Consider the following 22115-nt stretch of genomic DNA (forward strand, 5'->3'; position numbering starts at 1 on the left):
CTGCTGGGTAATGAGCTTGTTTTGGGCCAACAGAGCATCTACATTGTTTAGCTCCATCACTCCTCTTGTGTTCCCTCTTTCGGAAGCATAGAAGTAGTCGTTTTCTGCTACTGTTTCAATAACATCTATGGCTTCCTCAATGGTCTTCTTCTTATTCAAGGATCCTCCTGATGAATGGTCCATGGCCTTCTTTGACTAATAGGATAGCCCTTCATAGAATATGTGCAGCTGCACCCATTCGTTGAACATGTCAGGTAGACATCTCCTTGTTAAGTCCTTGAACCTCTCCCATGCTTCATACAGAGTCTCACCATCTTGTTGCCTGAAAGTTTGAACCTCAGCTCTCAGCCTGTTGATTCGTTGAGGAGGGTAAAATCTTGCTAAGAATTTGTTCACCACAACCTCCCAAGTTGTCAAGCTCTCCCTTGGGAAAGATTCCAGCCACTTGGCTGCCTTGTCCTTGAGTGAGAAGGGAAATAAGAGCAGTCTATAGGCGTCAGGATGAACACCATTAGATTTCACTGTGTCGCATATTCTCAGGAAGGTGGTCAAATGTTGATTGGGGTCTTCTTGAACACCTCCTCCAAACGAACAGTTGTTCTGAACAAGGGTGATGAGCTGTGGTTTAAGTTTAAAGTTGTTGGCATGGATTGTTGGCTTTTGGATGCTACTTCCATAATTGCCTGGGTTTGGATTGATGTAAGAGCCCAAAACTCTTCTATCCTCCCCAGCATGATTTGCTCCACCTCTTCTGCCATGGTTGTGAGTCTCCTCTTCATGATGATTTTCCATGTTTTCTTCCATGTTTAGTTCAAAGTATTCCTCAAAGTATTCCTCCTCTTCTTCAGCACCAACTACACGTTTTTCTTTTGCCTCCCTCCTTAGTCTAAGGAAGGTTCTCTCAGGTTCAGAATCAAAGGAAGTTGAAGCCCCGCTTCTTCTCCCTGTCATACAACCAACAAGTACAAGCAAAGAAAATAGGTGCAGACAGTATTTGTGTCAGAATTACTGTTAGTTGTGGTTGATGCAATATATCAAACAGTTAGTGGGTTAGCAAATAGAATTGGAAATAACAAAGAAAAACAAAAGAGTAAAGGGGGAAGAGAAGAAGTTTAACTAAAACAAAAAGTAAATCACTCAAACAGAAAAATGAAATTCACAAAATAAAAATGCTCAATCTAGTGATCTTCCAATTTAATCATTGTTGATGCACAATCAATCCCCGGCAACGGCGCCATAAACTTGATGCTCGGAAAACTTGTCTCTCAACAAATCTCCCTTCGGCAAGTGTACCGAAGTTGTCGTCAAGTAAAAACTCACAATAGAGTGAGTCGAATCCCACAGGGATTGATTGATCAAGCAACTTTAATTAGAAGAATGTTCTAGTTGAGCGAATCCAGAATTTGGGTTGAGAGTTGCAGAAAATAAAATGGCGGGAATGTAAATAACAGAAAAGTAAATGCTAGAATTAAAGGACTGGAAGTAAATGACTAAAAATAAAATGCAGAATTGTAAATGGGAATGGGGGAATTGCTCATAAAAGTAAATAGCAGAAATTAAAGAGAATGGGTAAGATCAGAGATGGGGAGTTCATTGGGCTTAGGAGATGTGGCAATTCTCCGGATCAACTTCATTTTCATCTCTTCCTCAATCAATGCACTCATTGATCTCCTTGGCAATCTTAAGTGATTGAATTATAATTTCTTGCAATTCAATCTCTCAAATCTTAATCAATAGCCAATTCCTTGGTCAATTGCTCATGAGAAGAGATGAAGTATGGTCACTGATTATACCACATGCATTTCCCAAATCAAGTATTGAGAGGGTTATAGTCACATACCCATCCAAACCCAATTTGGTCCAGCATGAGAAAGTATTTCTAGCTTGATCTATTCATTCCTCTTTCAAGGTTCAAAAGAGATCCAAGTTTGAATAGCTTCTCTTCCAAGATAACTACTCAATTGGATGAAGATCGAAAGCTTTCAAGTAAAATCAAGAGGAAAGATAGAAAAAGAATAATGAAAATTAGTATTGATCCATCAAATTACAACAGAGCTCCCTAACCCAATGAAAGGGGTTTAGTTGTTCATAGCTCTTGAAAATGAAAACAAAGATGGAGAATACATCATAAAACTAGAAATTGCAAAGAAAGTAAAATACAGAAAGTAGTTCTCTTTTTCCCAGCCTCTAGAACTATTTCTCAATTTCAAAGCTACTCCTATATATACTACTCTTCTCAGCTTCTAGTGTGATTCTTCAAGTCTTGGGCCTTTGGATCTTGAGTTTGAAGCAGTTCCTTTCTTTATTTGGGCTTGGCTTTACTTGCAGAGAGAAAGTGCGAAGTGGGCGGAGACTTTAGTTCAGGACGTTAGGGGTGTTAATATTTAGTGAGAATATAAGTTCGAGAACGTTAGTGACACTTAACATTGTCACTAACGTTCCAATGCACCCCTTTGCCTCACGTTAAAACCCACGTTAACTAGGTTAACGTGGCTTTTAACGTTGCCTTGTGAACCTTCGAGAACGTTAGTGACACTCAACATTGTCACTAACGTTCCAGTGTGCCCCTTCTTGCTTCACGTTAAAGCCCACGTTAACTAGGTTAACGTGGCTTCTAACGTATCCCTTGCCATCCTTCGAGAACATTAGTGACATTCAACATTGTCACTAACGTTCCAATGTGCCCCTAGGTCTCACGTTAGAGTCCACGTTAACTAGGTTAACGTGGCTTCTAACGTGGCCATCTTTAGCCATCCCAACGTTAGTGACAATGTTGAGTGTCACTAACGTTGGCTCATCCTTCATTCCTCATCGTTAGCTTCCACGTTAACCAAGTTAACGTGGAAGTTAACGTGACTCTTGGGGGTTGTGTGGTTGCTTCAACGTTAGTGACAATGTTGAGTGTCACTAACGTTGTCGACAACTCTTCATCCTTTACGTTAGTTCCCACGTTAACCAAGTTAACGTGGGAGTTAACGTGGTACTTTGCACCGTAGGCCAACGTTAGTGACAATGTTCAGTGTCACTAACGTTGGCTTCTCTTCCCCCCTTAACGTTAGAAGCCACGTTAACTAGGTTAACGTGGCTTCTAACGTGGCCACTTATGAGTAATTGCCAACGTTAGTGACAATGTTAAGTGTCACTAACGTTGGCTCAACTCTCTTTTCCACGTTAGAGTTCACGTTAACTTAGTTAACGTGACTCTCTAACGTGGGCATTGATGGCTTTTTGAGATTATTATTGGCAATCACTTTTCTCATTAACCTTGCAAGTTACCTCCCCTTTTCTTGCTTCCTTTTGGTCCTGAAATCAAGCAATAAAGTGCATCAAAGCTCTAATCCAAGTCATGAGTAATGCAACATAATATTTGTCACTAAACTTATGCAAAATCCTCATGAAATTATGTAAAATGCACAATGTATGCTTGAATCAAGGCATGAGTGAATATCTACCCAAAACTAGCTTATTTCCTAAAGAAATGCATGAAACTAACCTAAAAACAGTAAAGAAAAGGTCAGTGAAACTGGCCAAGATGCCCTGGCATCAGTAACCTGTTTCTGGCATTTAACTCCACTTTGCAACCTGTTTCTGGCGTTTGACTCCAGAATGCAGCATGGAACTCGAGTTCAACGCCAGTTTACATCATCTATCCTTAATCAAAGTATACACTATTATATATTGCTGAAAAGCCCTGGATGTCTACTTTCCAACGCATTTGAGAGCGCGTGATTTGGAGTTCTGTAGCTCCAAAAAATCCACTTTGAGTGTAGGGAGGTCAGAATCCAACAGCATCTCCAGTCCTTCTTCAACCTCTGAATCTGATTTTTGCTCAAGTCCCTCAATTTCAGCCAGAAAATACCTGAAATCATAGAAAAACACAAAAACTCATAGTAAAGTCCAGAAATGTGAATTTAGCATAAAAACTAATAAAAACATCCCTAAAAGTAACTAAATTCTACTAAAAATATATTAAAAACAATGCCAAAAAGCGTATAAATTATCCGCTCATCACAACACCAAACTTAAATTGTTGCTTGTCCCCAAGCAACTGAAAATCAAATAGGATAAAAAGAAGAGAATATACTATAAATTCCAAAATATCAATGAAACTTAGCTCCAATCAGATGAGCGGAACTTGTAGCTTTTTGCCTCTTGAATAGTTTTGGCATCTCACTTTATCCACTGAAGTTCAGAATAATTGGCGTCTATAGGAACTTAAAATCCAGATAGTGTTATTGATTCTCCTAGTTCAGTATGTTGATTCTTGAACACAGCTACTTTATGAGTCTTGGCCGTGGCCCTAAGCACTTTGTTTTCCAGTATTACCACCGGATACATAAATGCCACAGACACATAACTGGGTGAACCTTTTCAGATTGTGACTTAGCTTTGCTAGAGTCCCCAATTAGAGGTGTCCAGGGTTCTTAAGCACACTCTGTTTTTTTTTTTTTTTTTGCTTTGGACCTTGACTTTAACCGCTCAGTCTCAAGTTTTCACTTGACACTTTCACGCCACAAGCACATGGTTAGGGACAGCTTGGTTTAGCCGCTTAGGCCAGGATTTTATTCCTTTAGGCCCTCCTATCCACTGATGCTCAAAGCCTTGGATCCTTTTTATTACCCTTGCCTTTTGGTTTTAAGGGCTATTGGCTTTTTGCTCTTGCCTTTTGTTTTAAAGAGCTTTTGGCTTTTTATGCTTGCTTTTTCTTTTTCTATTTTTTTCGCCATTTTTTTTTCTTTTCTCTCTTTTTTTTTGCAAGCTTTTGTATTCACTGCTTTTTCTTGCTTCAAGAATCATTTTTATGATTTTTCAGATTATCAAATAACATTTCTCCTTTTCATCATTCTTTCAAGAGCCAACATATTTAACATTCATAAACATCAAATTCAAAAGACATATGCACTGTTCAAGCATTCATTCAGAAAACAAAAAGTATTGTCACCACATCAAAATAATTAAACTAGTTTCAAGGATGAATTCGAAACCATGTATTCATTTAAGAGATGGATTCATATTCATGACTTTAAGGCATAGAAACTTAGACACTAATGATCATGTAATAAGACACAAATATAAATAAACATAAAGCTCAAAAATAAAAAAACAGGAAAATAAATAAACAAGGAGATTAAAGAATGAGTCCACCTTAGTGAGGGTGGTGTCTTCCTCTTCTTGAAGAACCAATGGTGCTCTTGAGCTCCTCTATGTCTCTTCCTTGTCTTTGTTGTTCCTCCCTCATAGCTCATTGATCTTCTCTAATTTCATGGAGGATGATGGAATGCTCTTGGTGCTCCACCCTTAGTTGTCCCATATTGGAACTTAATTCTCCTAGGGAAGTATTGATTTGCTCCCAATAGTTTTATGGAGGAAAGTGCATCCCTTGAGGCATTAGTGGTTATGAAAAAAAAAGGCAATGCTTTCCACACCAAACTTAAAATATTTGCTCGTCCTCGAGCAAAAGAAGAAAGAAAGGATGAGAAGAGGAAGAAATGGATGTGAGTGGTGAAGAGGTGATGTGGAAGAAAGATTGAGGTGATTGGTGAAGGGTTCTTGGGAAAGGGTGATATAGGATTATGAGGAGGGAAGGTGAGTGGAGGTATATGGGGATCCTGTGGGGTCCACAGATCCTGAGGTGTCAAGGATTTACATCCCTGCACCAATTAGGCGTGTAAAACGTCGTTGCATGCAATTCTGGCGTTTAAACGCCGAAGTGATGCTTGTTCTGGGCGTTCAACGCCCATATGCAGCATGTTTCTGGCGTTGAACGCCAGCTCCATGCTTGTTTCTGGCGTTCAGCGCCAGCTCTTCCCAGGGTGTATTCCTGGCGTTTGAACACCAGGATGTTGCTTGTTTCTGGCGTTCAACGCCAGATCCATGCTCTGTTCTGGCGTTGAACGCCAGCCAGATGCTCCTTACTGTTGTTTAAACGCCAGTAAGTCCTTCCTCCAGGGTGTGATTTTCCTTCTGCTATTTTTGATTCTGTTTTTAATTTTTGTAATTATTTTATGACTCCACATGATCATGAACCTAATAAAATATAAAAGAACAATAAAAATAAAAGTAGAATTAAATAAATAAAAATTGGGTTGCCTCCCAACAAGTGCTTCTTTAATGTCAATAACTTGACAGTGGGCTCTCATGGAGCCACACAGGTGATCAGGTCAATTTTATAGACTCCCAACACCAAACTTAGAGTTTGGATATGAGAGTTCAACACCAAAGTTAGAGTTTGGCTAAGGCCTCCCAACACCAAACTTAGAGTTTGAGTGTGGGGGTTTTAGTTGACTCTGTCTTGAGAGAAGCTTTCTATGCTTCCTCTCCATTGTTACAGAAGGAGATTCTTGAGTTTTAAATACAAGGTTGTCCTCATTCAGTTGAAGGATCAATTCTCCTCTGTCTACATCAATCACAGCTCTTGCTGTGGCTAGGAAGGGTCTTCCAAGGATGATGGATTCATCCTCATCTTTCCCAGTGTCTAGGATTATGAAATCAGCAGGGATGTAAAGGCCTTTAACCTTTACTAACACGTCCTCTACTAGTCCATAAGCCATTTTCATAGATTTATCTGCCATCTCTAATGAGAAATTGGCAGCTTGTACCTCAAGGATTCCTAGTTTCTCCATTACAGAGAGTGGCATGAGGTTTATCCCTGACCCAAGGTCACATAGAGCCTTCTCAAAGGTCATGGTGCCTATGGTACAAGGTATTAAGAACTTTCCAGGGTCTGGTTTCTTCTGAGGTAATGTCAGTTGATCCAGATCACTCAGTTCATTGATGAGCAAGGGAGGTTCATCTTCCCAAGTCTCATTACCAAATAATTTGTCATTTAGCTTCATGATTGCACCAAGGTACTTGGCAACTTGCTCTTCAGTAACATCCTCATTCTCTTCAGAAGAAGAATACTCATCAGAGCTCATGAATGGCACAAGGAGGTTCAATGGAATCTCTATAGTCTCCAGATGAGCCTTAGAGTCCTTTGGTTCCTCAAAGGAAAACTCCTTGTTGATCACTGGACGTCCCAGGAGGTCTTCCTCACTGGGATTCACGTCCTCTTCCTCCCCTGTAGGTTTGGCCATGATTGTTATATCAATGGCCTTGCACTCTCTCTTTGGATTCTCTTCTGTATTGCTTGGGAGAGTACTAGGAGGGGTTTCAGTGATTTCTTTACTCAGCTGGCCCACTTGTGCTTCCAAATTTCTAATGGAAGACCTTGTTTCATTCATGAAACTCACAGTGGCCTTAGATAGATCACAGACTAAATTTGCTAAGCTAGATGGATTCTGCTCAGAATTCTCTGTCTGTTGCTGAGTGGATGATGGAAAAGGTTTACTATTGTTAAACCTATTTCTTCCACCATTATTAAAGCCTTGTTGAGGCTTTTGTTGATCCTTCCATGAGAAATTTGGATGATTTCTCCATGAGGGGTTATAGGTGTTTCCATAAGGTTCACCCAGGTAATTCACCTCTGCTATTGCAGGGTTCTCAGGATCATAAGCTTCTTCTTCAAAAGATGCCTCTTTAGTACTGTTGGATGATTCCTTCAATCCATTTAGACTCTGAGAGATCATATTGACTTGCTGAGTCAATATTTTATTCTGAGCCAATATGGCATTCAGAGTATCAATTTCAAGAACTCCCTTCCTCATAGGCGTCCCATTATTCACAGGATTCCTTTCAGAAGTGTACATGAACTGGTTATTTGCAACCATGTCAATGAGTTCTTGAACTTTTGCAGGCATTTTCTTTAGGTGAATGGATCCATCTGCAGAATGGTCCAGTGACATCTTTGATAGTTAAGACATACCATCATAGAATATATCCAGAATGGTCCATTCTGAAAGCATGTCAGAAGGACACTTTTTGGTCAGTTGCTTATATCTCTCCCAAGCTTCATAGAGGGATTCACCTTCTTTTTGTCTGAAGATTTGAACATCCACTCTAAGCTTACTAAGCTTTTGAGGAGGAAAGTACTTGGCTAAGAAAGCCGTGACCAGGTTATCCCAAGAGTTCAGGCTATCTTTAGGTTAAGAGTCCAACCATACTCTAGCTCTGTCTCTTACAACAAACGGGAAAAGCATAAGCCTGTCGACCTCGGGATCAACCCCATTGGTCTTAACAGTATCACAGATCTGCAAGAATTTAGTCAAGAACTGAAAAGGATCTTCAGATGGAAGTCCATGAAACTTGCAGTTCTGTTGCATCAGAGAAACTAATTGAGGTTTAAGCTCAAAGTTGTTTGCTCCAATGATAGGAATTGAGATGCTTCTTCCATGTAAATTGGAATTAGGTGCAGTGAAGTCACCAAGCATCCTCCTTGCATTATTATTATTTTTAGCCATATTGTCTTCTTCTTTTTCGAAAATTTCTGTCAGATTTTCTCCAGAGAGTTGTGCTTTAGCTTCCCATAGCTTCCTCTTCAGAGTCTTTTCAGGTTCAAGATCAGCTTCAACAAGAATGTTCTTATCCTTGTTCTTGCTCATATGAAAAAGAAGAAGAAAGCAGAAAATATGGAATCCTCTATGTCACAGTATAGAGATTCCTTTATGTGAGTAGAAGAAGAGAAGAATGTAATGTAAGGAAGAGAAGAGGAAAAACTCGAACACAGAGAGGAGGATGGGGTTCGAATTTTTGGGTGGAAGAGAAGTGTTAGTAGATGAATAAATAAATAGAAGGAGATGAGATGTGAGAGAATTTCGAAAATTAATCAAAATAAAAATTAAAATAATTAGTTACTTAAAAAAAAATTTTGAAAAAAAAGAGGGAGGGATTTTCGAAAATTAAAGGTAGAAAGTTAGTTGGGCAGTTTTGAAAAAGATAAGAATCAGCAAAAAGTTAAGTGGTTAAGAGATTTTTGAAAATCAAATTTTGGAAAGATAAGATTGAAATTTGAAAATGATGTGATTGAAACAAAAAGATAAGATTGATTGAAAAAGATTTGAAAGTCAAATTTTGAAAAGAAAGGAAGTTACAAAAGAAGTTAGAAAAGATTTTAAATTTGATTTCGAAAAAGATATGATTGAAATTGAAAAAGATGTGATTGAAAATTATTTTGAAAAAGGTTTGAAAAAGAAATTTAAAAAGATTTGATTTTGAAAATTAAATTTGATTACTTGACTAACAAGAAACAAAAATATTTGATTTTAAAATTTAAAGATTGAACCTTTCTTATTAGGCAAGTAACAAACTTTACATTTTTGAATCAATCACATTAATTGTTAGTAATATTTTCGAAAATCATGAGATAGAATTAAGAAAAATATTTTTGAAGAATATTTTAATAATTTTCGAAAATAAATAAGAAAAAATGAAAAAGATTTGATTTTTGAAAAAGATTTTGAAAAAGATAAGATTTTCAAATTGAAAATTTGATTTGACTCATAAGAAACAACTAAATTTTAAAAAGTTTTGAAAAAGTCAACTCAAATTTTCGAAAATTTATGAGTGAAAAAGGGAAAGATATTTTTTTTTTATTTTTGAATTTTTTATGATGAAAGAGAAAAACACAAAATTGACACAAAACATGGAAATTATGAATCAAAACAACTAATGCATGCAAGAACACTTTGAATGTCAAGATGAACACCAAGAACACTTTGAAGATCAAGATGAACATCAAGACTTATTTTTGAAAATTTTTAAGAAAAGAAAAACATGCAAGACACCAAACTTAAAAATATGTATTCTTTAGACATTAATAATTCAAGAATGCATATGAAAAACAAGGAAAGACACAAAACAAGAAAATATGAAGATCAAACAAGAAGACTGGCCAAGAACAACTTGAAGATCATGAAGAATGCAATGCATGAAATTTTTGAAAATAATTTTTAGAATATTAAAATGATGCAATTGACACCAAACTTAAAAATTGACTCAATACTCAAACAAGAAAACACAAATTATTTTTTTATTTGTATGATTTTATATATTTTTTTTTGTATTTTATTTTACTTTTTTCGAAAACATATAGGAAAAAGGAAGTAATGAATTCAAAGTCCTTAATCAAAATCCCATGAATCATACCAGGTTAGTCTAAAGCTTGATGGCCAGACAAGCTTCAGCATATTATTTTGAAACTCTAGAATTCATTCTTAAAAATTTAGAATAATTTTCGAAAACAAAAGAAAAAAAAAACTTTTTGAAAGATTTTTGAAAACAAATTTTTTTTTGAAAATAAAACGAAAAAGGAAATTACCTAATCTGAGCAACAAGATGAACCGTCAATTGTCCAAACTCGAACAATCCCCGGCAACGGCGCCAAAAACTTGATGTGCGAAATCGTGATCATTACTTCCTTGGTAACGGCGCTAAAAACTTCATGCACACGTTCATATTCTTAATTTTGTTTCACAACTTCGTACAACTAACCAGCAAGTGCACTGGGTCGTCCAAGTAATAAACCTTACGTGAGTAAGGGTCGATCCAACGGAGATTGTTGGTATGAAGCAAGCTATGGTCACCATGTAAATCTCAGTCAGGCGGATTCAACTGATTTTATGAACTGATAAGTAAAAGATAAATAAAATATAAAATAGGATAGTGGTACTTATGTAATTCATTGGTGACAATTTCAGATAAGCGTATAGAGATACTTTCGTTCCTATGAACCTCTGCTTTCCTGCTGTCTTCATCCAATCAATCCTACTCCTTTCCATGGCAAGCTATATATTGGGCATCACCGTTGTCAGTGGCTACATCCCGTCCTCTCTGTGAAAATGGTCTGTTGCGCTGTCACTGCATGGCTAATCATCTGGAGGTTATCGATCATACTGGAATTGGATTCACCATCCTTTTGCGTCTGTCACTACGCCCAGCACTCGTGAGTTTGAAGCTCGTCACAGCCATCCCTTTCCGGATCCTACTCGGAATACCACAGACAAGGTTTAGACTTTTCGGATCTCAAGAATGGCCATCCATGGGTTCTAACTTATACCACGAAGATTCTGATTAAGAAATCCAAGAGATACTCATTCAATCGAAGGTAGAACGAAAGTGGTTGTCAGGCACACGTTCATAGGGAATGATGATGAGTGTCACGATCATCACATTCATGTTGAAGTGCGAATGAATATCTTAGAAGCGGAATAAGTTGAATTAAATAGAAAAACAGTAGTACTTTGTATTAATTCGTGGGAACAGCAGAGCTCCACACTTTAATCTATGGTGTGTAGAAACTCTACCGTTGAAAATACATAGGTGATGAGGTTCAGGCATGGCCGAATGGCCAGCCCCCAAACTTGATCTGAAGATGAAACTAAAGATGAAAACTCAATAGTAAAAAGTCCTATTTATAAAAACTAGTTACTAGGGTTACAGAGATAAGTAATTGATGCAGAAATCCACTTCCGGGGCCCACTTGGTGTGTGCTTGGGCTGAGCATTGAGCTTTACACATGTAGAGGTCTTTCTTGGAGTTGAACGCCAGTTTGTAACCTGTTTCTGGCATTTAACTCCACTTTGCAACCTGTTTCTGGCGTTTGACTCCAGAATGCAGCATGGAACTGGCGTTCAACGCCAGTTTCGTCATCTATCCTTAATCAAAGTATGGACTATTATATATTTCTGGAAAGCCCTGGATGTCTACTTTCCAACGCATTTAAGAGCACGCCATTTGGAGTTCTGTAGCTCCAGAAAATCTACTTTGAGTGCAGGGAGGTTAGAATCCAACAGCATCTGCAGTCCTTCTTCAACCTCTGAATCTGATTTTTGTTCAAGTCCCTCAATTTCTGCCAGAAAATACCTAAAATCACAGAAAAATACACAAACTCATAGTAAAGTCCAGAAATGTGAATTTAGCATAAAAACTAATAAAAACATCCCTAAAAGTAACTAGATTCTACTAAAAATGTACTAAAAACAATGCCAAAAAGCGTATAAATTATCCGCTCATCAGTGACTTAGGTGGAGAGGTCTCCAATAACTTTGGCAAGGTGATTTCAAGCTCCACTCCCTTGTGCTCTTTGACAACTTCCACCTCTTTGCAAACTTCTTCAATTTCAACCTCTTCCTCTTGGTAGTTTTCTTCCAATTCAATCTCTTCTTCATTACTTACCAAGGGCATGGGAGGTTGTGCTTCTTCTTCTTTAATTTCTATCTCTTGATCAACCTCTTCAAAGTCTTCAGCCATGATAAACTGGTGCACGAATTTGTGTATGTCAATGTCAATATTACTATTTCTTACAAATTCACACAACTAACCAGCAAGTGCACTGGGTCGTCCAAGTAATACCTTACGTGAGTAAGGATCGAATCCCACGGAGATTGTTGGTTTGAAGCAATCTATGGTTATCTTGCAATTCTTAGTCAGAATATAATATCAATAATAATTCTTAGTTTAAGTTGCAAAAAGTGAAAGGGCATAAAATAAATACTTGTTATGCAGTAATGAATAATATGTTGGAGTTTTGGAGATGCTTTGTCATCTGAATTTCAGCTTTCCTCTTGTACTCCTCTTCAAACACGCAAGTTTCCTCCTATGGCAAGTTGTGTGTTGGTGAATCACCGTTGTCAATGGCTACCATCCGTCCTCTCAGTGAAAATGGTCCAGGTGCACTGTCACCGCACGGCTAATCATCTGTCGGTTCTCGATCATACTGGAATAGGATTTACTATCCTTCTGCGTCTGTCACTACGCCCAGCACTCGCGAGTTTGAAGCTCGTCACAGTCATCCAATCCTTGAATCCTACTCGGAATACCACAGACAAGGTTTAGACTTTCCGGATTCTCATGAATGCTGCATTCTAGCTTATACCACGAAGATTCTGATTAAGGAATCTAAGAGATACTCATTCAATCTAATGTAGAATGGAGGTGGTTGTCAGGCACATGTTCATGGGTTAAGAATGGTGATGAGTGTCATGGATCATCACCTTCGTCATAATGAAGCGCGAATGAACATCTTAGATAGGAACAAGCGTATTTGAATAGAAAACAGAAATACTTGCATTAATTCATCGACACAGCAGAGCTCCTCACCCCCAACAATGGAGTTTAGAGACTCATGCCATCAAAGAGTACAAAGTTCAGATCTAAAAATGTCATGAGGTCCAAAATAAATTCCTAAAAGTTGTTTAAATACTAAACTAGTAACCTAGGTTTACAGAAAATGAGTAAACTATGATAGATAGTGCAGATATCCACTTCTGGGGCCCACTTGGTGTGTGCTGGGGCTGAGACTTAGGGTTGAGACTTAAGCTTCTCATGTGCCTGGGCTATTTCTGGAGTTGAACGCCAGGTTGTAACCTGTTTCTGGCGTTGAACTCCAACTTGTAACCTATTTCTGGCGCTGAACGCCAGACTGCAACATGGAACTGGCGTTGAACGCCAGTTTACGTCATCTATCCTTGAGCAAAGTATGGACTATTATATATTGCTGGAAAGCCCTGGATGTCTACGTTCCAACGAAATTAGAAGCGTGCCAATTGGACTTTTGTAGCTCCAGAAAATCCATTCTGAGTGCAGAGAGGTCAGAATCCAACAGCATCAGCAATCCTTTTTCAGCCTGAATCAGATTTTTGCTTAACTCCCTCAATTTCAGCCAGAAAATACCTGAAATTATAGAAAAACACACAAACTCATAGTAAAGTCTAGAAATATGAATTTTGCCTAGAAACTAATGAAAATAAACTAAAAACTAACTAAAACATACTAAAAACTACATGAAATTAACCCAAAAAAGCGTATAAAATATCCACTCATCACAACACCAAACTTAAACTGTTGCTTGTCCCCAAGCAACTAGACAAATAAAGTAGAATACAAATAAGTCACGAAGCAATAATATCTCAGAGTTTTTGAGTGAAGCTCAGATTCTAATTAGATGAGCGGGACTAGTAGCTTTTTGCTTCCGAACAGTTTTGGCATCTCACTTTATCCATTGAAGCTTAGAATGATTGGCATCTATTGGAACTTAGAATTCAGACAGTGTTATTGATTCTCCTAGTTCAGTATGTTGATTCTTGAACACAGATACTTTATGAGTCTTTGTCGTGGCCCTAAGCACTTTATTTTCCAGTATTACCACCGGATATATAAATGCCACAGACACATAATTGGGTGAACCCTTTCAGATTGTGACTCAGCTTTGCTAAAGTCCCCAATTAGAGGTGTCCAGGGTTCTTAACCACACTCTTCTTTTTGCTTTGGACCTTAACTTTAACCGCTCAGTGCCAAGTTTTCACTTGACACCTTCACGCCACAAGCACATGGTTAGGGACAGCTTGGTTTAGCCGCTTAGGCCAGGATTTGATTCCTTTAGGCCCTCCTATCCACTGATGCTCAAAGCCTTGGATCCTTTTTATTACCCTTGCCTTTTGGTTTTAAGGGCTATTGGCTTTTTCTGCTTGCTTTTCTTTTTCTTTTTCTTTTATTTTCACTCTCTTTTTTTTTCTGCAAGCTTTTGTATTCACTGCTTTTTCTTGCTTCAAGAATCAATTTTTTATGATTTTTCAGATTATCAAATAAAATTTCTCCTTTTTCATCATTCTTTCTAGAGCCAACATATTTAACATTCATAATCATCAAATTCAAAAGACATATGCACTGTTCAAGCATTCATTCAGAAGATAAAAAGCATTGCCACCACATGTAAATAATTAGAATTTTTCTTATTAAAAACTCGAAAGAAAATTGCCTCCTTATTCTAAAGAAAATCTGCTATTTTATTCATGTTTAATGATAATGAGAAAAATAAATTATAGCTTAATTGGAGATAAAATCAAAATATAGATACTAATTACTACTATTTATATATAACTTCTAAGGTAAAACTCAAATAAGAATAATTATCACATAGTTAAGGCTAAGATTAGAACTCAACAACCTTGAAGTTGGGAAGTAGATGCCTCTTTAGTCTGTGGAGTGCTTGGCCCTTCAAGAGATAGTTTCTGATGCTTTAATTCCTTCAGTTCACGCCCTTGCTCTTCTTGTTCTCTGAGCAGTTTCCAGAGCATGTTGTTTTGATTTTGTTGTTCTTCCTTTATTTGGTCCATAGCTTCTTGCAACTTAGTAACAGATGCTTCAAGATGTTCCCAATATTCAAATTGAGGGATTTCCGGGAGAAATTCCTGTGCTCTTCTCTTGATGGGGTCATCCTGTGCTTGTTGTTTTTCCATTGTGGTTTTAGTGATTGGTTGCTCCACTGAGATATACTCCGTTATTCCCATCCTTACTCCAGCATCTTTGCAGAGTATAGAGATTAAGCTTGGATAAGCCAGCCTGGCATCTTTGGAGTTCTTGTTTGCAATTATGTAAAATTCACATGAAATCAGTTGATGAACTTCCACTTCTTTTCCCAACATAATGCAATGGATCATCACTGCTCTTTTAACGGTGACTTCAGAACGGTTGCTAGTGGGCAATATAGAACACCCAATGAAGTCCAGCCATCCTCTGGCGACTAGTTTGAGATCTTCTCTCTTGAGTTGATTTGGGACGCCCTTGGTGCTGGTGGTCCACCTGGCTCCAGGGATGCATATATCCTCTAGAATCTTGTCCAGGCCCTTGTTTGTTCTCATTATTCTCCTATTAAAGGAGTCTGGGTCATCTTTCAGCTGAGGTAGCTTAAAGATCTCCCTGATTTTGTCAGGGTGGATGTGAACAATCTTTCCCCTAACCAAAGTCCGATAGTCATAGAGGGCAGTTCCATATATTCTCTTCCTGTCTGTTTGCCACAGATTAGCGTAGAACTCCTGAATCATATTCCTTCCCACTTTTGTTTCAGGATTAGCTAGGATTTCCCAGTTCCTGTTTCGAATTTGCTCTTGGATCTCCGGATATTCATCTTCTTTCAGATCGAACTTGACTTCTGGGATCACTGATCTTAGACCCATTATTTTGTAGTAGTGGTCTGAATGTTCTTTGGTTAAGAACTTCCCTTGATTCCAAAGTGGTTTTGGAATACTCTCTTTCTTGCCTCTTGGAGTGGGTTGTTTTCCTTTAGGAGCCATGATCTTAGTGGGTATGGTTTAGCGATCACGGATAAACACACCAAATTTAGAGGTTTGCTTGTCCTCAAGCAAAAGAAAAGAAAGGAGAGGGATAGATGGAGAGCTAGGTGCACTTGAGGAGGAGAGGGGGAGAGGCCGAACCAATATTTAAGGGGTAGGGGGGTGGGTTTCGAAAATTATTTGAAAAAGATATGATAGAAAAAGTGATTTGGAAAAGATAAGTATGATATGAAAAGATGTGATTTAGAATTGAAAAGATATGAAAGATATTTGAAAAAGATAAATCTGGATTTTGAAAAAGATAATGTGGAGATTTGAAAAAGATATTGATGAGTTGAAAAGATTTTAGAAGGAAAAGAGATAGATTAATTTTGGAAAATTTGAAAAAGAGTTGGATTGGATTGAAAGAAAGGATTTGTGTTTATGGATTAAGATACATTTGATATTTTTGAAATAGGGTTTTTAGAAATTAGGGTTAAAAGATTTTTGGAATTGAGGGTTTGTAACATGTTTATGCAAGAAATCATGAATTGAAACATGAAAATTAAAATTAACATAAAAATTGTGAAGTAAAAATGAATTTACCTCCTCCCCACCATCCTGGCGTTAAACGCCCAAATGCTGCATGTTTTGGGCATTTAACGCCCAAATGCTGCTTTTCCTGGGCGTTCAACGCCTAACTATTGCTTCTTTCTGGCATTGAACGCCAGGAACTCCTTTGTCACTGGGCGTTTTTCTGAACGCCCAGGATGCTGTAAATCTGGCGTTAAACGCCCAGAAGGTGCTTCTTTCTGGCGTTCAACGCCCAGAAGATGCTACTTTCTGGCGTTTAACGCCCAGATGGCTATCCTTACTGGCGTTCAACGCCCAGTGGATGCTTCTTTTGGGCGTTGAACACCTAGAACAGCTTTTTTACTGGCGTTTTCTTGCCAGTGAGCTCCTTTTTTCTGTTTTGTGCTCTGAATCCTTCTGTAGCCCTGTGAACTTATGCAATTGATTCTTTACCTTGTTAATATTAAGCTCATGTAATTAAAATGAAAAATAAAATAAAATAAAATAAAATAAAATAATAGAAAAAGTTAGCTAATGGTTGGGTTGCCTCCCAGCAAGCGCTTCTTTATTGTCTTTAGCTGGACCTTGCTGAGCTTTTAATATAGCCTCAGCCTTGAGCACTCTTGCTCAACATTGCCTTCAAGATAGTGCTTGATTCTCTGTCCATTAACAATGAACTTCCTATCAGAATCCATGTCTTGAAGCTCCACATAACCGTATGGTGATACACTTGTAATCACATATGGCCCCCTCCACCGGGATTTCAGTTTCCCGGGGAATAGCCTGAGCCTAGAGTTAAACAACAGAACCTTTTTTCCTGGTTCAAAGATTCTAGATGACAGCTTTCTGTCATGCCACCTTTTTTATTTCTCTTTATAAAGCTTGGCATTTTCGAAAGCAGTGAATCTGAATTCCTCTAGCTCATTTAGCTGGAGCAATCTTTTTTCTCCAGCTAATTTGGCATCAACGTTTAGGAATCTGGTTGCCCAGTAGGCCTTATGTTCCAGTTCCACGGGCAGGTGACAAGCCTTACCATACACAAGTTAGTATGGAAAGGTCCCTATAGGAGTCTTGAATGCCGTTCTGTAGGCCCACAGAGCATCATCCAAGCTTCGTGCCCAATCCTTTCTACGGGTACTTACAGTCCGTTCCAGGATTCTTTTTAGTTCTCTGTTAGAAACTTCAGCTTGCCCATTTGTCTGTGGATGATATGGAGTCACCACCTTGTGGCGAATTCCATACCGGACCATGGCAGAGTAAAGCTTTTTGTTGCAGAAGTGAGTGCCCCCATCACTGATTAGTACCCTAGGGACACCAAACCTGCTGAAGATATGTTTCTGGAGGAACTTCAGCACTGTTTTAGTATCATTGGTGGGTGTGGCAACGGCCTGTACCCATTTTGATACATAGTCGACTGCCACCAGAATATAAGTGTTTGAGTATGATGGTGGGAAAGGTCCCATGAAGTCAATTCCCTACACGTCAAACAACTCAATCTCCAAGATTCCTTGTTGAGGCATGGCGTAACCATGAGGTAGATTACCAGCTCTTTGGCAACTGTCACAGTTACGTACAAACTCTCGGGAATCTCTATAGAGTGTAGGCCAGTAGAAGCCACATTGGAGGACCTTGGTGGCTGTTCGCTCACCTCCGAAATGACCTCCATATTGTGATCCATGGCAATGCCATAAGATCCTCTGTGCTTCTTCTCTAGGCACACACTTACGGATTATTCCGTCTGTACATCTCTTAAAGAGATAGGGTTCATCCCACAAGTAGTACTTTGCATCAGTAATTAATTTTTCTTTTGTTGCCTGCTGTACCCCTTGGGTATGAACCTTGCAGCTTTATAGTTTGCAATGTCTGCAAATCATGGTGTTTCCGGAATGGTAAACAAATGCTCATCCGAAAAGGTTTCAGAGATCTCAATAGAGGGAGAGGACGCCCCTTCTACTGGCTCTATCCGGGACAGATGGTCAGCCACTTGGTTTTCTGTCCCTTTTTTGTCTCTTATTTCTATATCAAATTCCCACAGAAGCAACACCCATCTTATGAGCCTGGGCTTTGAATCCTGCTTTGTGAGTAGATATTTAAGAGCAGCATGGTCAGTGTACACAATCACTTTGGATCCTACTAAGTATGATCTAAACTTGTCAATGGCATAAACCACTGCAAGAAATTCTTTTTCTGTGGTTGTGTAGTTTTTCTGGGCATCATTTAAAACACGGCTAGCATAATAAATGACATGCAGAAGCTTGTCATGCCTCTGCCCCAGTACTGCACCAATGGCATGGTCACTGGCATCACACATTAGTTCAAATGGTAATGTCCAGTCTAGTGCAGAAATAACTGGTGTTGTGACCAGTTTCGCTTTCAGAGTTTCAAATGCCTGCAGGCACTCTGTGTCAAACACAAATGGCGTGTCATCAACTAGCAGATTGCTCAGAGGTTTTGCAATTTTTGAAAAATCCTTTATAAACCTCCTGTAGAATCCTGCTTGCCCCAGAAAGCTTCTGATTGCCTTAACATTAGCAGGTGGTAGTAATTTTTCAATTACTTCCACTTTAGCTTGATCCACCTCTATTCCCTTGTTTGAAATTTTATGCCCAAGGACAATCCCTTCAGTCACCATAAAGTGACATTTTTCCCAGTTTAAAAATAGGTTGGTCTCTTGGCATCTTGTTAAAACAAGTGTTAGGTGATCAAGACAGGAGCTGAATGAGTCTCCATATACTGAGAAGTCATCCATGAAGACTTCCAGAAATTTTTCCACCATATCAGAGAAAATAGAGAGCATGCATCTCTGAAAGGTTGCAGGCGCATTACACAGCCCAAATGGCATCCTTCTGTAAGCAAACACTCCAGATGGACATGTGAATGCTGTTTTCTCTTGATCTTGGGGATCTACTGCAATTTGGTTGTAGCCTGAATAGCCATCCAAAAAGCAGTAATAATCATGACCTGCTAATCTTTCTAGCATCTGGTCTATGAATGGTAAAGGAAAATGATCCTTTCTGGTAGCTGTATTGAGCCTTCTGTAGTCAATACACATGCGCCACCCTGTAACTGTTCTTGTAGGAACCAGTTCATTTTTTTCATTATGAACCACTGTCATGCCTCCCTTTTTGGGGACAACTTGGACAGGGCTCACCCAGGGGCTATCAGAAATAGGATAAATAATCCCAGCCTCCAGTAATTTGGTGACCTCTTTCTGCACCACTTCCTTCATGGCTGGATTTAGCCGCCTCTGTGGTTGAACCACTGGCTTAGCATTGTCCTCCAATAAGATCTTGTGCATGCATCTAGCTGGGCTTATGCCCTTAAGGTCACCTATGGACCACCCAAGAGTTGTCTTGTGTGTCCTTAGCACTTGAATTAGTGCTTCCTCTTCCTGTGGATTTAAAGCAGAGCTTATGATCACTGGAAAAGTTTCACCTTCTCCCAGAAATGCATATTTCAGGGATGGTGGTAATGGTTTGAGCTCGGGTTTAGGAGGTTTTTCCTCTTCCTGAGGAAGTTTCAGAGGCTCTTTTAATTCCTCTGAATCCTCTAAATCAGGCGGAACATCTTTAAAGATGTTTTCCAGCTCTGATTCGAGACTCTCAGCCATGTTGATCTCCTCCACCAGAGAGTCAATAAGATCAACTTTCATGCAGTCTTTTGGTGTGTCTGGATGCTGCATGGCCTTGACAGCATTCAACATAAACTCATCCTCATTGACTCACAGGGTTACTTCCTGATAAACCACTATTTTATGGTTTATCTTATGCTCAATTGAGTGGTTTTCATCAACTCTTTACCCACTTATTCATACTATTTGCATGGTTTTACATTTGCCTTCCTAATTATGTGCTTTGATTGAAAACATGTTTCTTTGGACTTATATTTGCTAATATTAATCCTCTCTTATTACCATTAGATTCCTTAATATGTGTGTTAAGTGTTTTCAGAGATTATAAGGCAGGAATGGCTCAGAGGATGGAAAGGAAGCATGCAAAAGTGGAAGGAATACAATAAGTTGGAGAAATTGCTAAGCTATCCAGCCTGACCTCTTCGCACTCAAACGGCTATAACTTTAGCTACAAAGGTCCAAATGATGAGGTTCCAGTTGCGTTGGAAAGCTAACGTCCGAGGCTTCGATTTGATATATAATTTGCCATGGTTGCCCCGATGCCAGGCAACGCGAACGCGTGGGTCACACGGACGCGTGACCTGGCCAACACCCAACCTGCGCGGCCTCATGGACGACGCGGCCGTGTCACCTTTCTGCGACCTGAACGTAACAGAAATCGCAGGGGGCGATTTCTGGGCTGCTTTTGACCCAATTTTCAGCCCATAACACACAGATTAGAGGCTATAAAGTGGGGGGAATGCATCCATTCAAGAGGGGGCTCTCATAATTCACTTCTCATGATTTAGATTTAGTTTGGAGAGAGGTTCTCTCCTCTCTCTCTTAGGATTTAGGACTTCTCTTAGTTTTAGGAGTAACTCTCAATCCCAGGTTCTTTATTTTTATTTATTTTCCCAATCTAGTTTATAAACTGTTCCAGATTACTTGAATTAATGTTATTTGAGGTATTTCAGTTATTATTGCTCTCTTTTATTTACATGATTATTGCTTCCCATCTGAAGGCATTCTTATTCCAATAGATTTACTTTTCCCCTTTTGGTCTTGGTTAAGAAATCAGTAACTCAGGAATTATCCAACTCAACAGCATAATTGATAACTGTTATCTTTGCTAATTGAATTGCGCTTCAATAATCCCAACCTTTTCCTAGGAAATAAATAGGATTCGAAGATCTAACTAATTAGTCCCTTGACTTTCCTTTATTTTAGTAAAGGCTGACCAAGTGGAATTAAGATTCGACTTTCATTGTTATTGATAAGGATAACTAAGTCTGGACTCCCAATTTCTTATACCTTGCCAAGAGATTTTATTATTATTATTTTATTTTACTTGTCATATAACATATTCCCACCTTACTTCCAAAACCCCCAATTTACAATCTTCATAACCAATAATAAGAACATACTTCCCTGCAATTTCTTGAGAAGACGACCCGAGGTTTGAATACTCGGTTATTAATTTCAAAGGGGTTTGTTATTTGTGACAACCAAAACGTTTGTACGAAGGGATTTCTGTCGATTTAGAGACTATATCTACAACGCGACTGTTTTTATGAAATTCTTTACTGGCAAAAATCCCAACGTCAAAATGGCGCCGTTGCCGGAGAATTGCAAATGTGTACCTTATTTTTGGTTATTGTAAATATTTAATAAAAAAAATTATTTTACTTGTTTATTTATTTTTGTTTTTAATTTTTATTTGTTACTATGAACTCTCACCCCTTTGGCTATGAGTCTGGTTACAATAATGTTGCAAGAAGAAAAAATTACAATGAGAACAGGCATCAAGGTTGGAACAATCAAAGATGGGAGGAGCCACAAGGATTTGATCAACCCTCATGGCAACAACCCCCTCCAATGGACTATCAACAACCACCACCATATGCCTATGAATCCTCTCCTCAACATGACTTTGGACCACCAAACTCACAAGTCCCTTTCCACCATTCACCTCCATATGACCCTAACCCTCAACCACCATACCAACC

General features: G+C 38.7%; 2 non-coding genes across 2 annotated transcripts; both read left to right on the forward strand.

The window, feature by feature from the left end:
• The first annotated feature begins 247 nt into the window (after positions 1-247).
• LOC148564989 (small nucleolar RNA R71) lies at positions 248-351 on the forward strand. The gene has a single exon (XR_015884480.1). It is a non-coding gene; the product is annotated as a small nucleolar RNA R71 (small nucleolar RNA).
• A 7487-nt stretch (positions 352-7838) lies between these two features.
• Positions 7839-7946, forward strand: LOC148564990 (small nucleolar RNA R71). The gene has a single exon (XR_015884510.1). It is a non-coding gene; the product is annotated as a small nucleolar RNA R71 (small nucleolar RNA).
• The last annotated feature ends 14169 nt before the right edge of the window (positions 7947-22115 follow it).

Source organism: Arachis ipaensis, chromosome B5, assembly GCF_059453495.1.
Source record: "Arachis ipaensis isolate K30076 ecotype BB chromosome B5, ASM5945349v1, whole genome shotgun sequence".
NCBI lineage: Eukaryota > Viridiplantae > Streptophyta > Magnoliopsida > Fabales > Fabaceae > Arachis > Arachis ipaensis.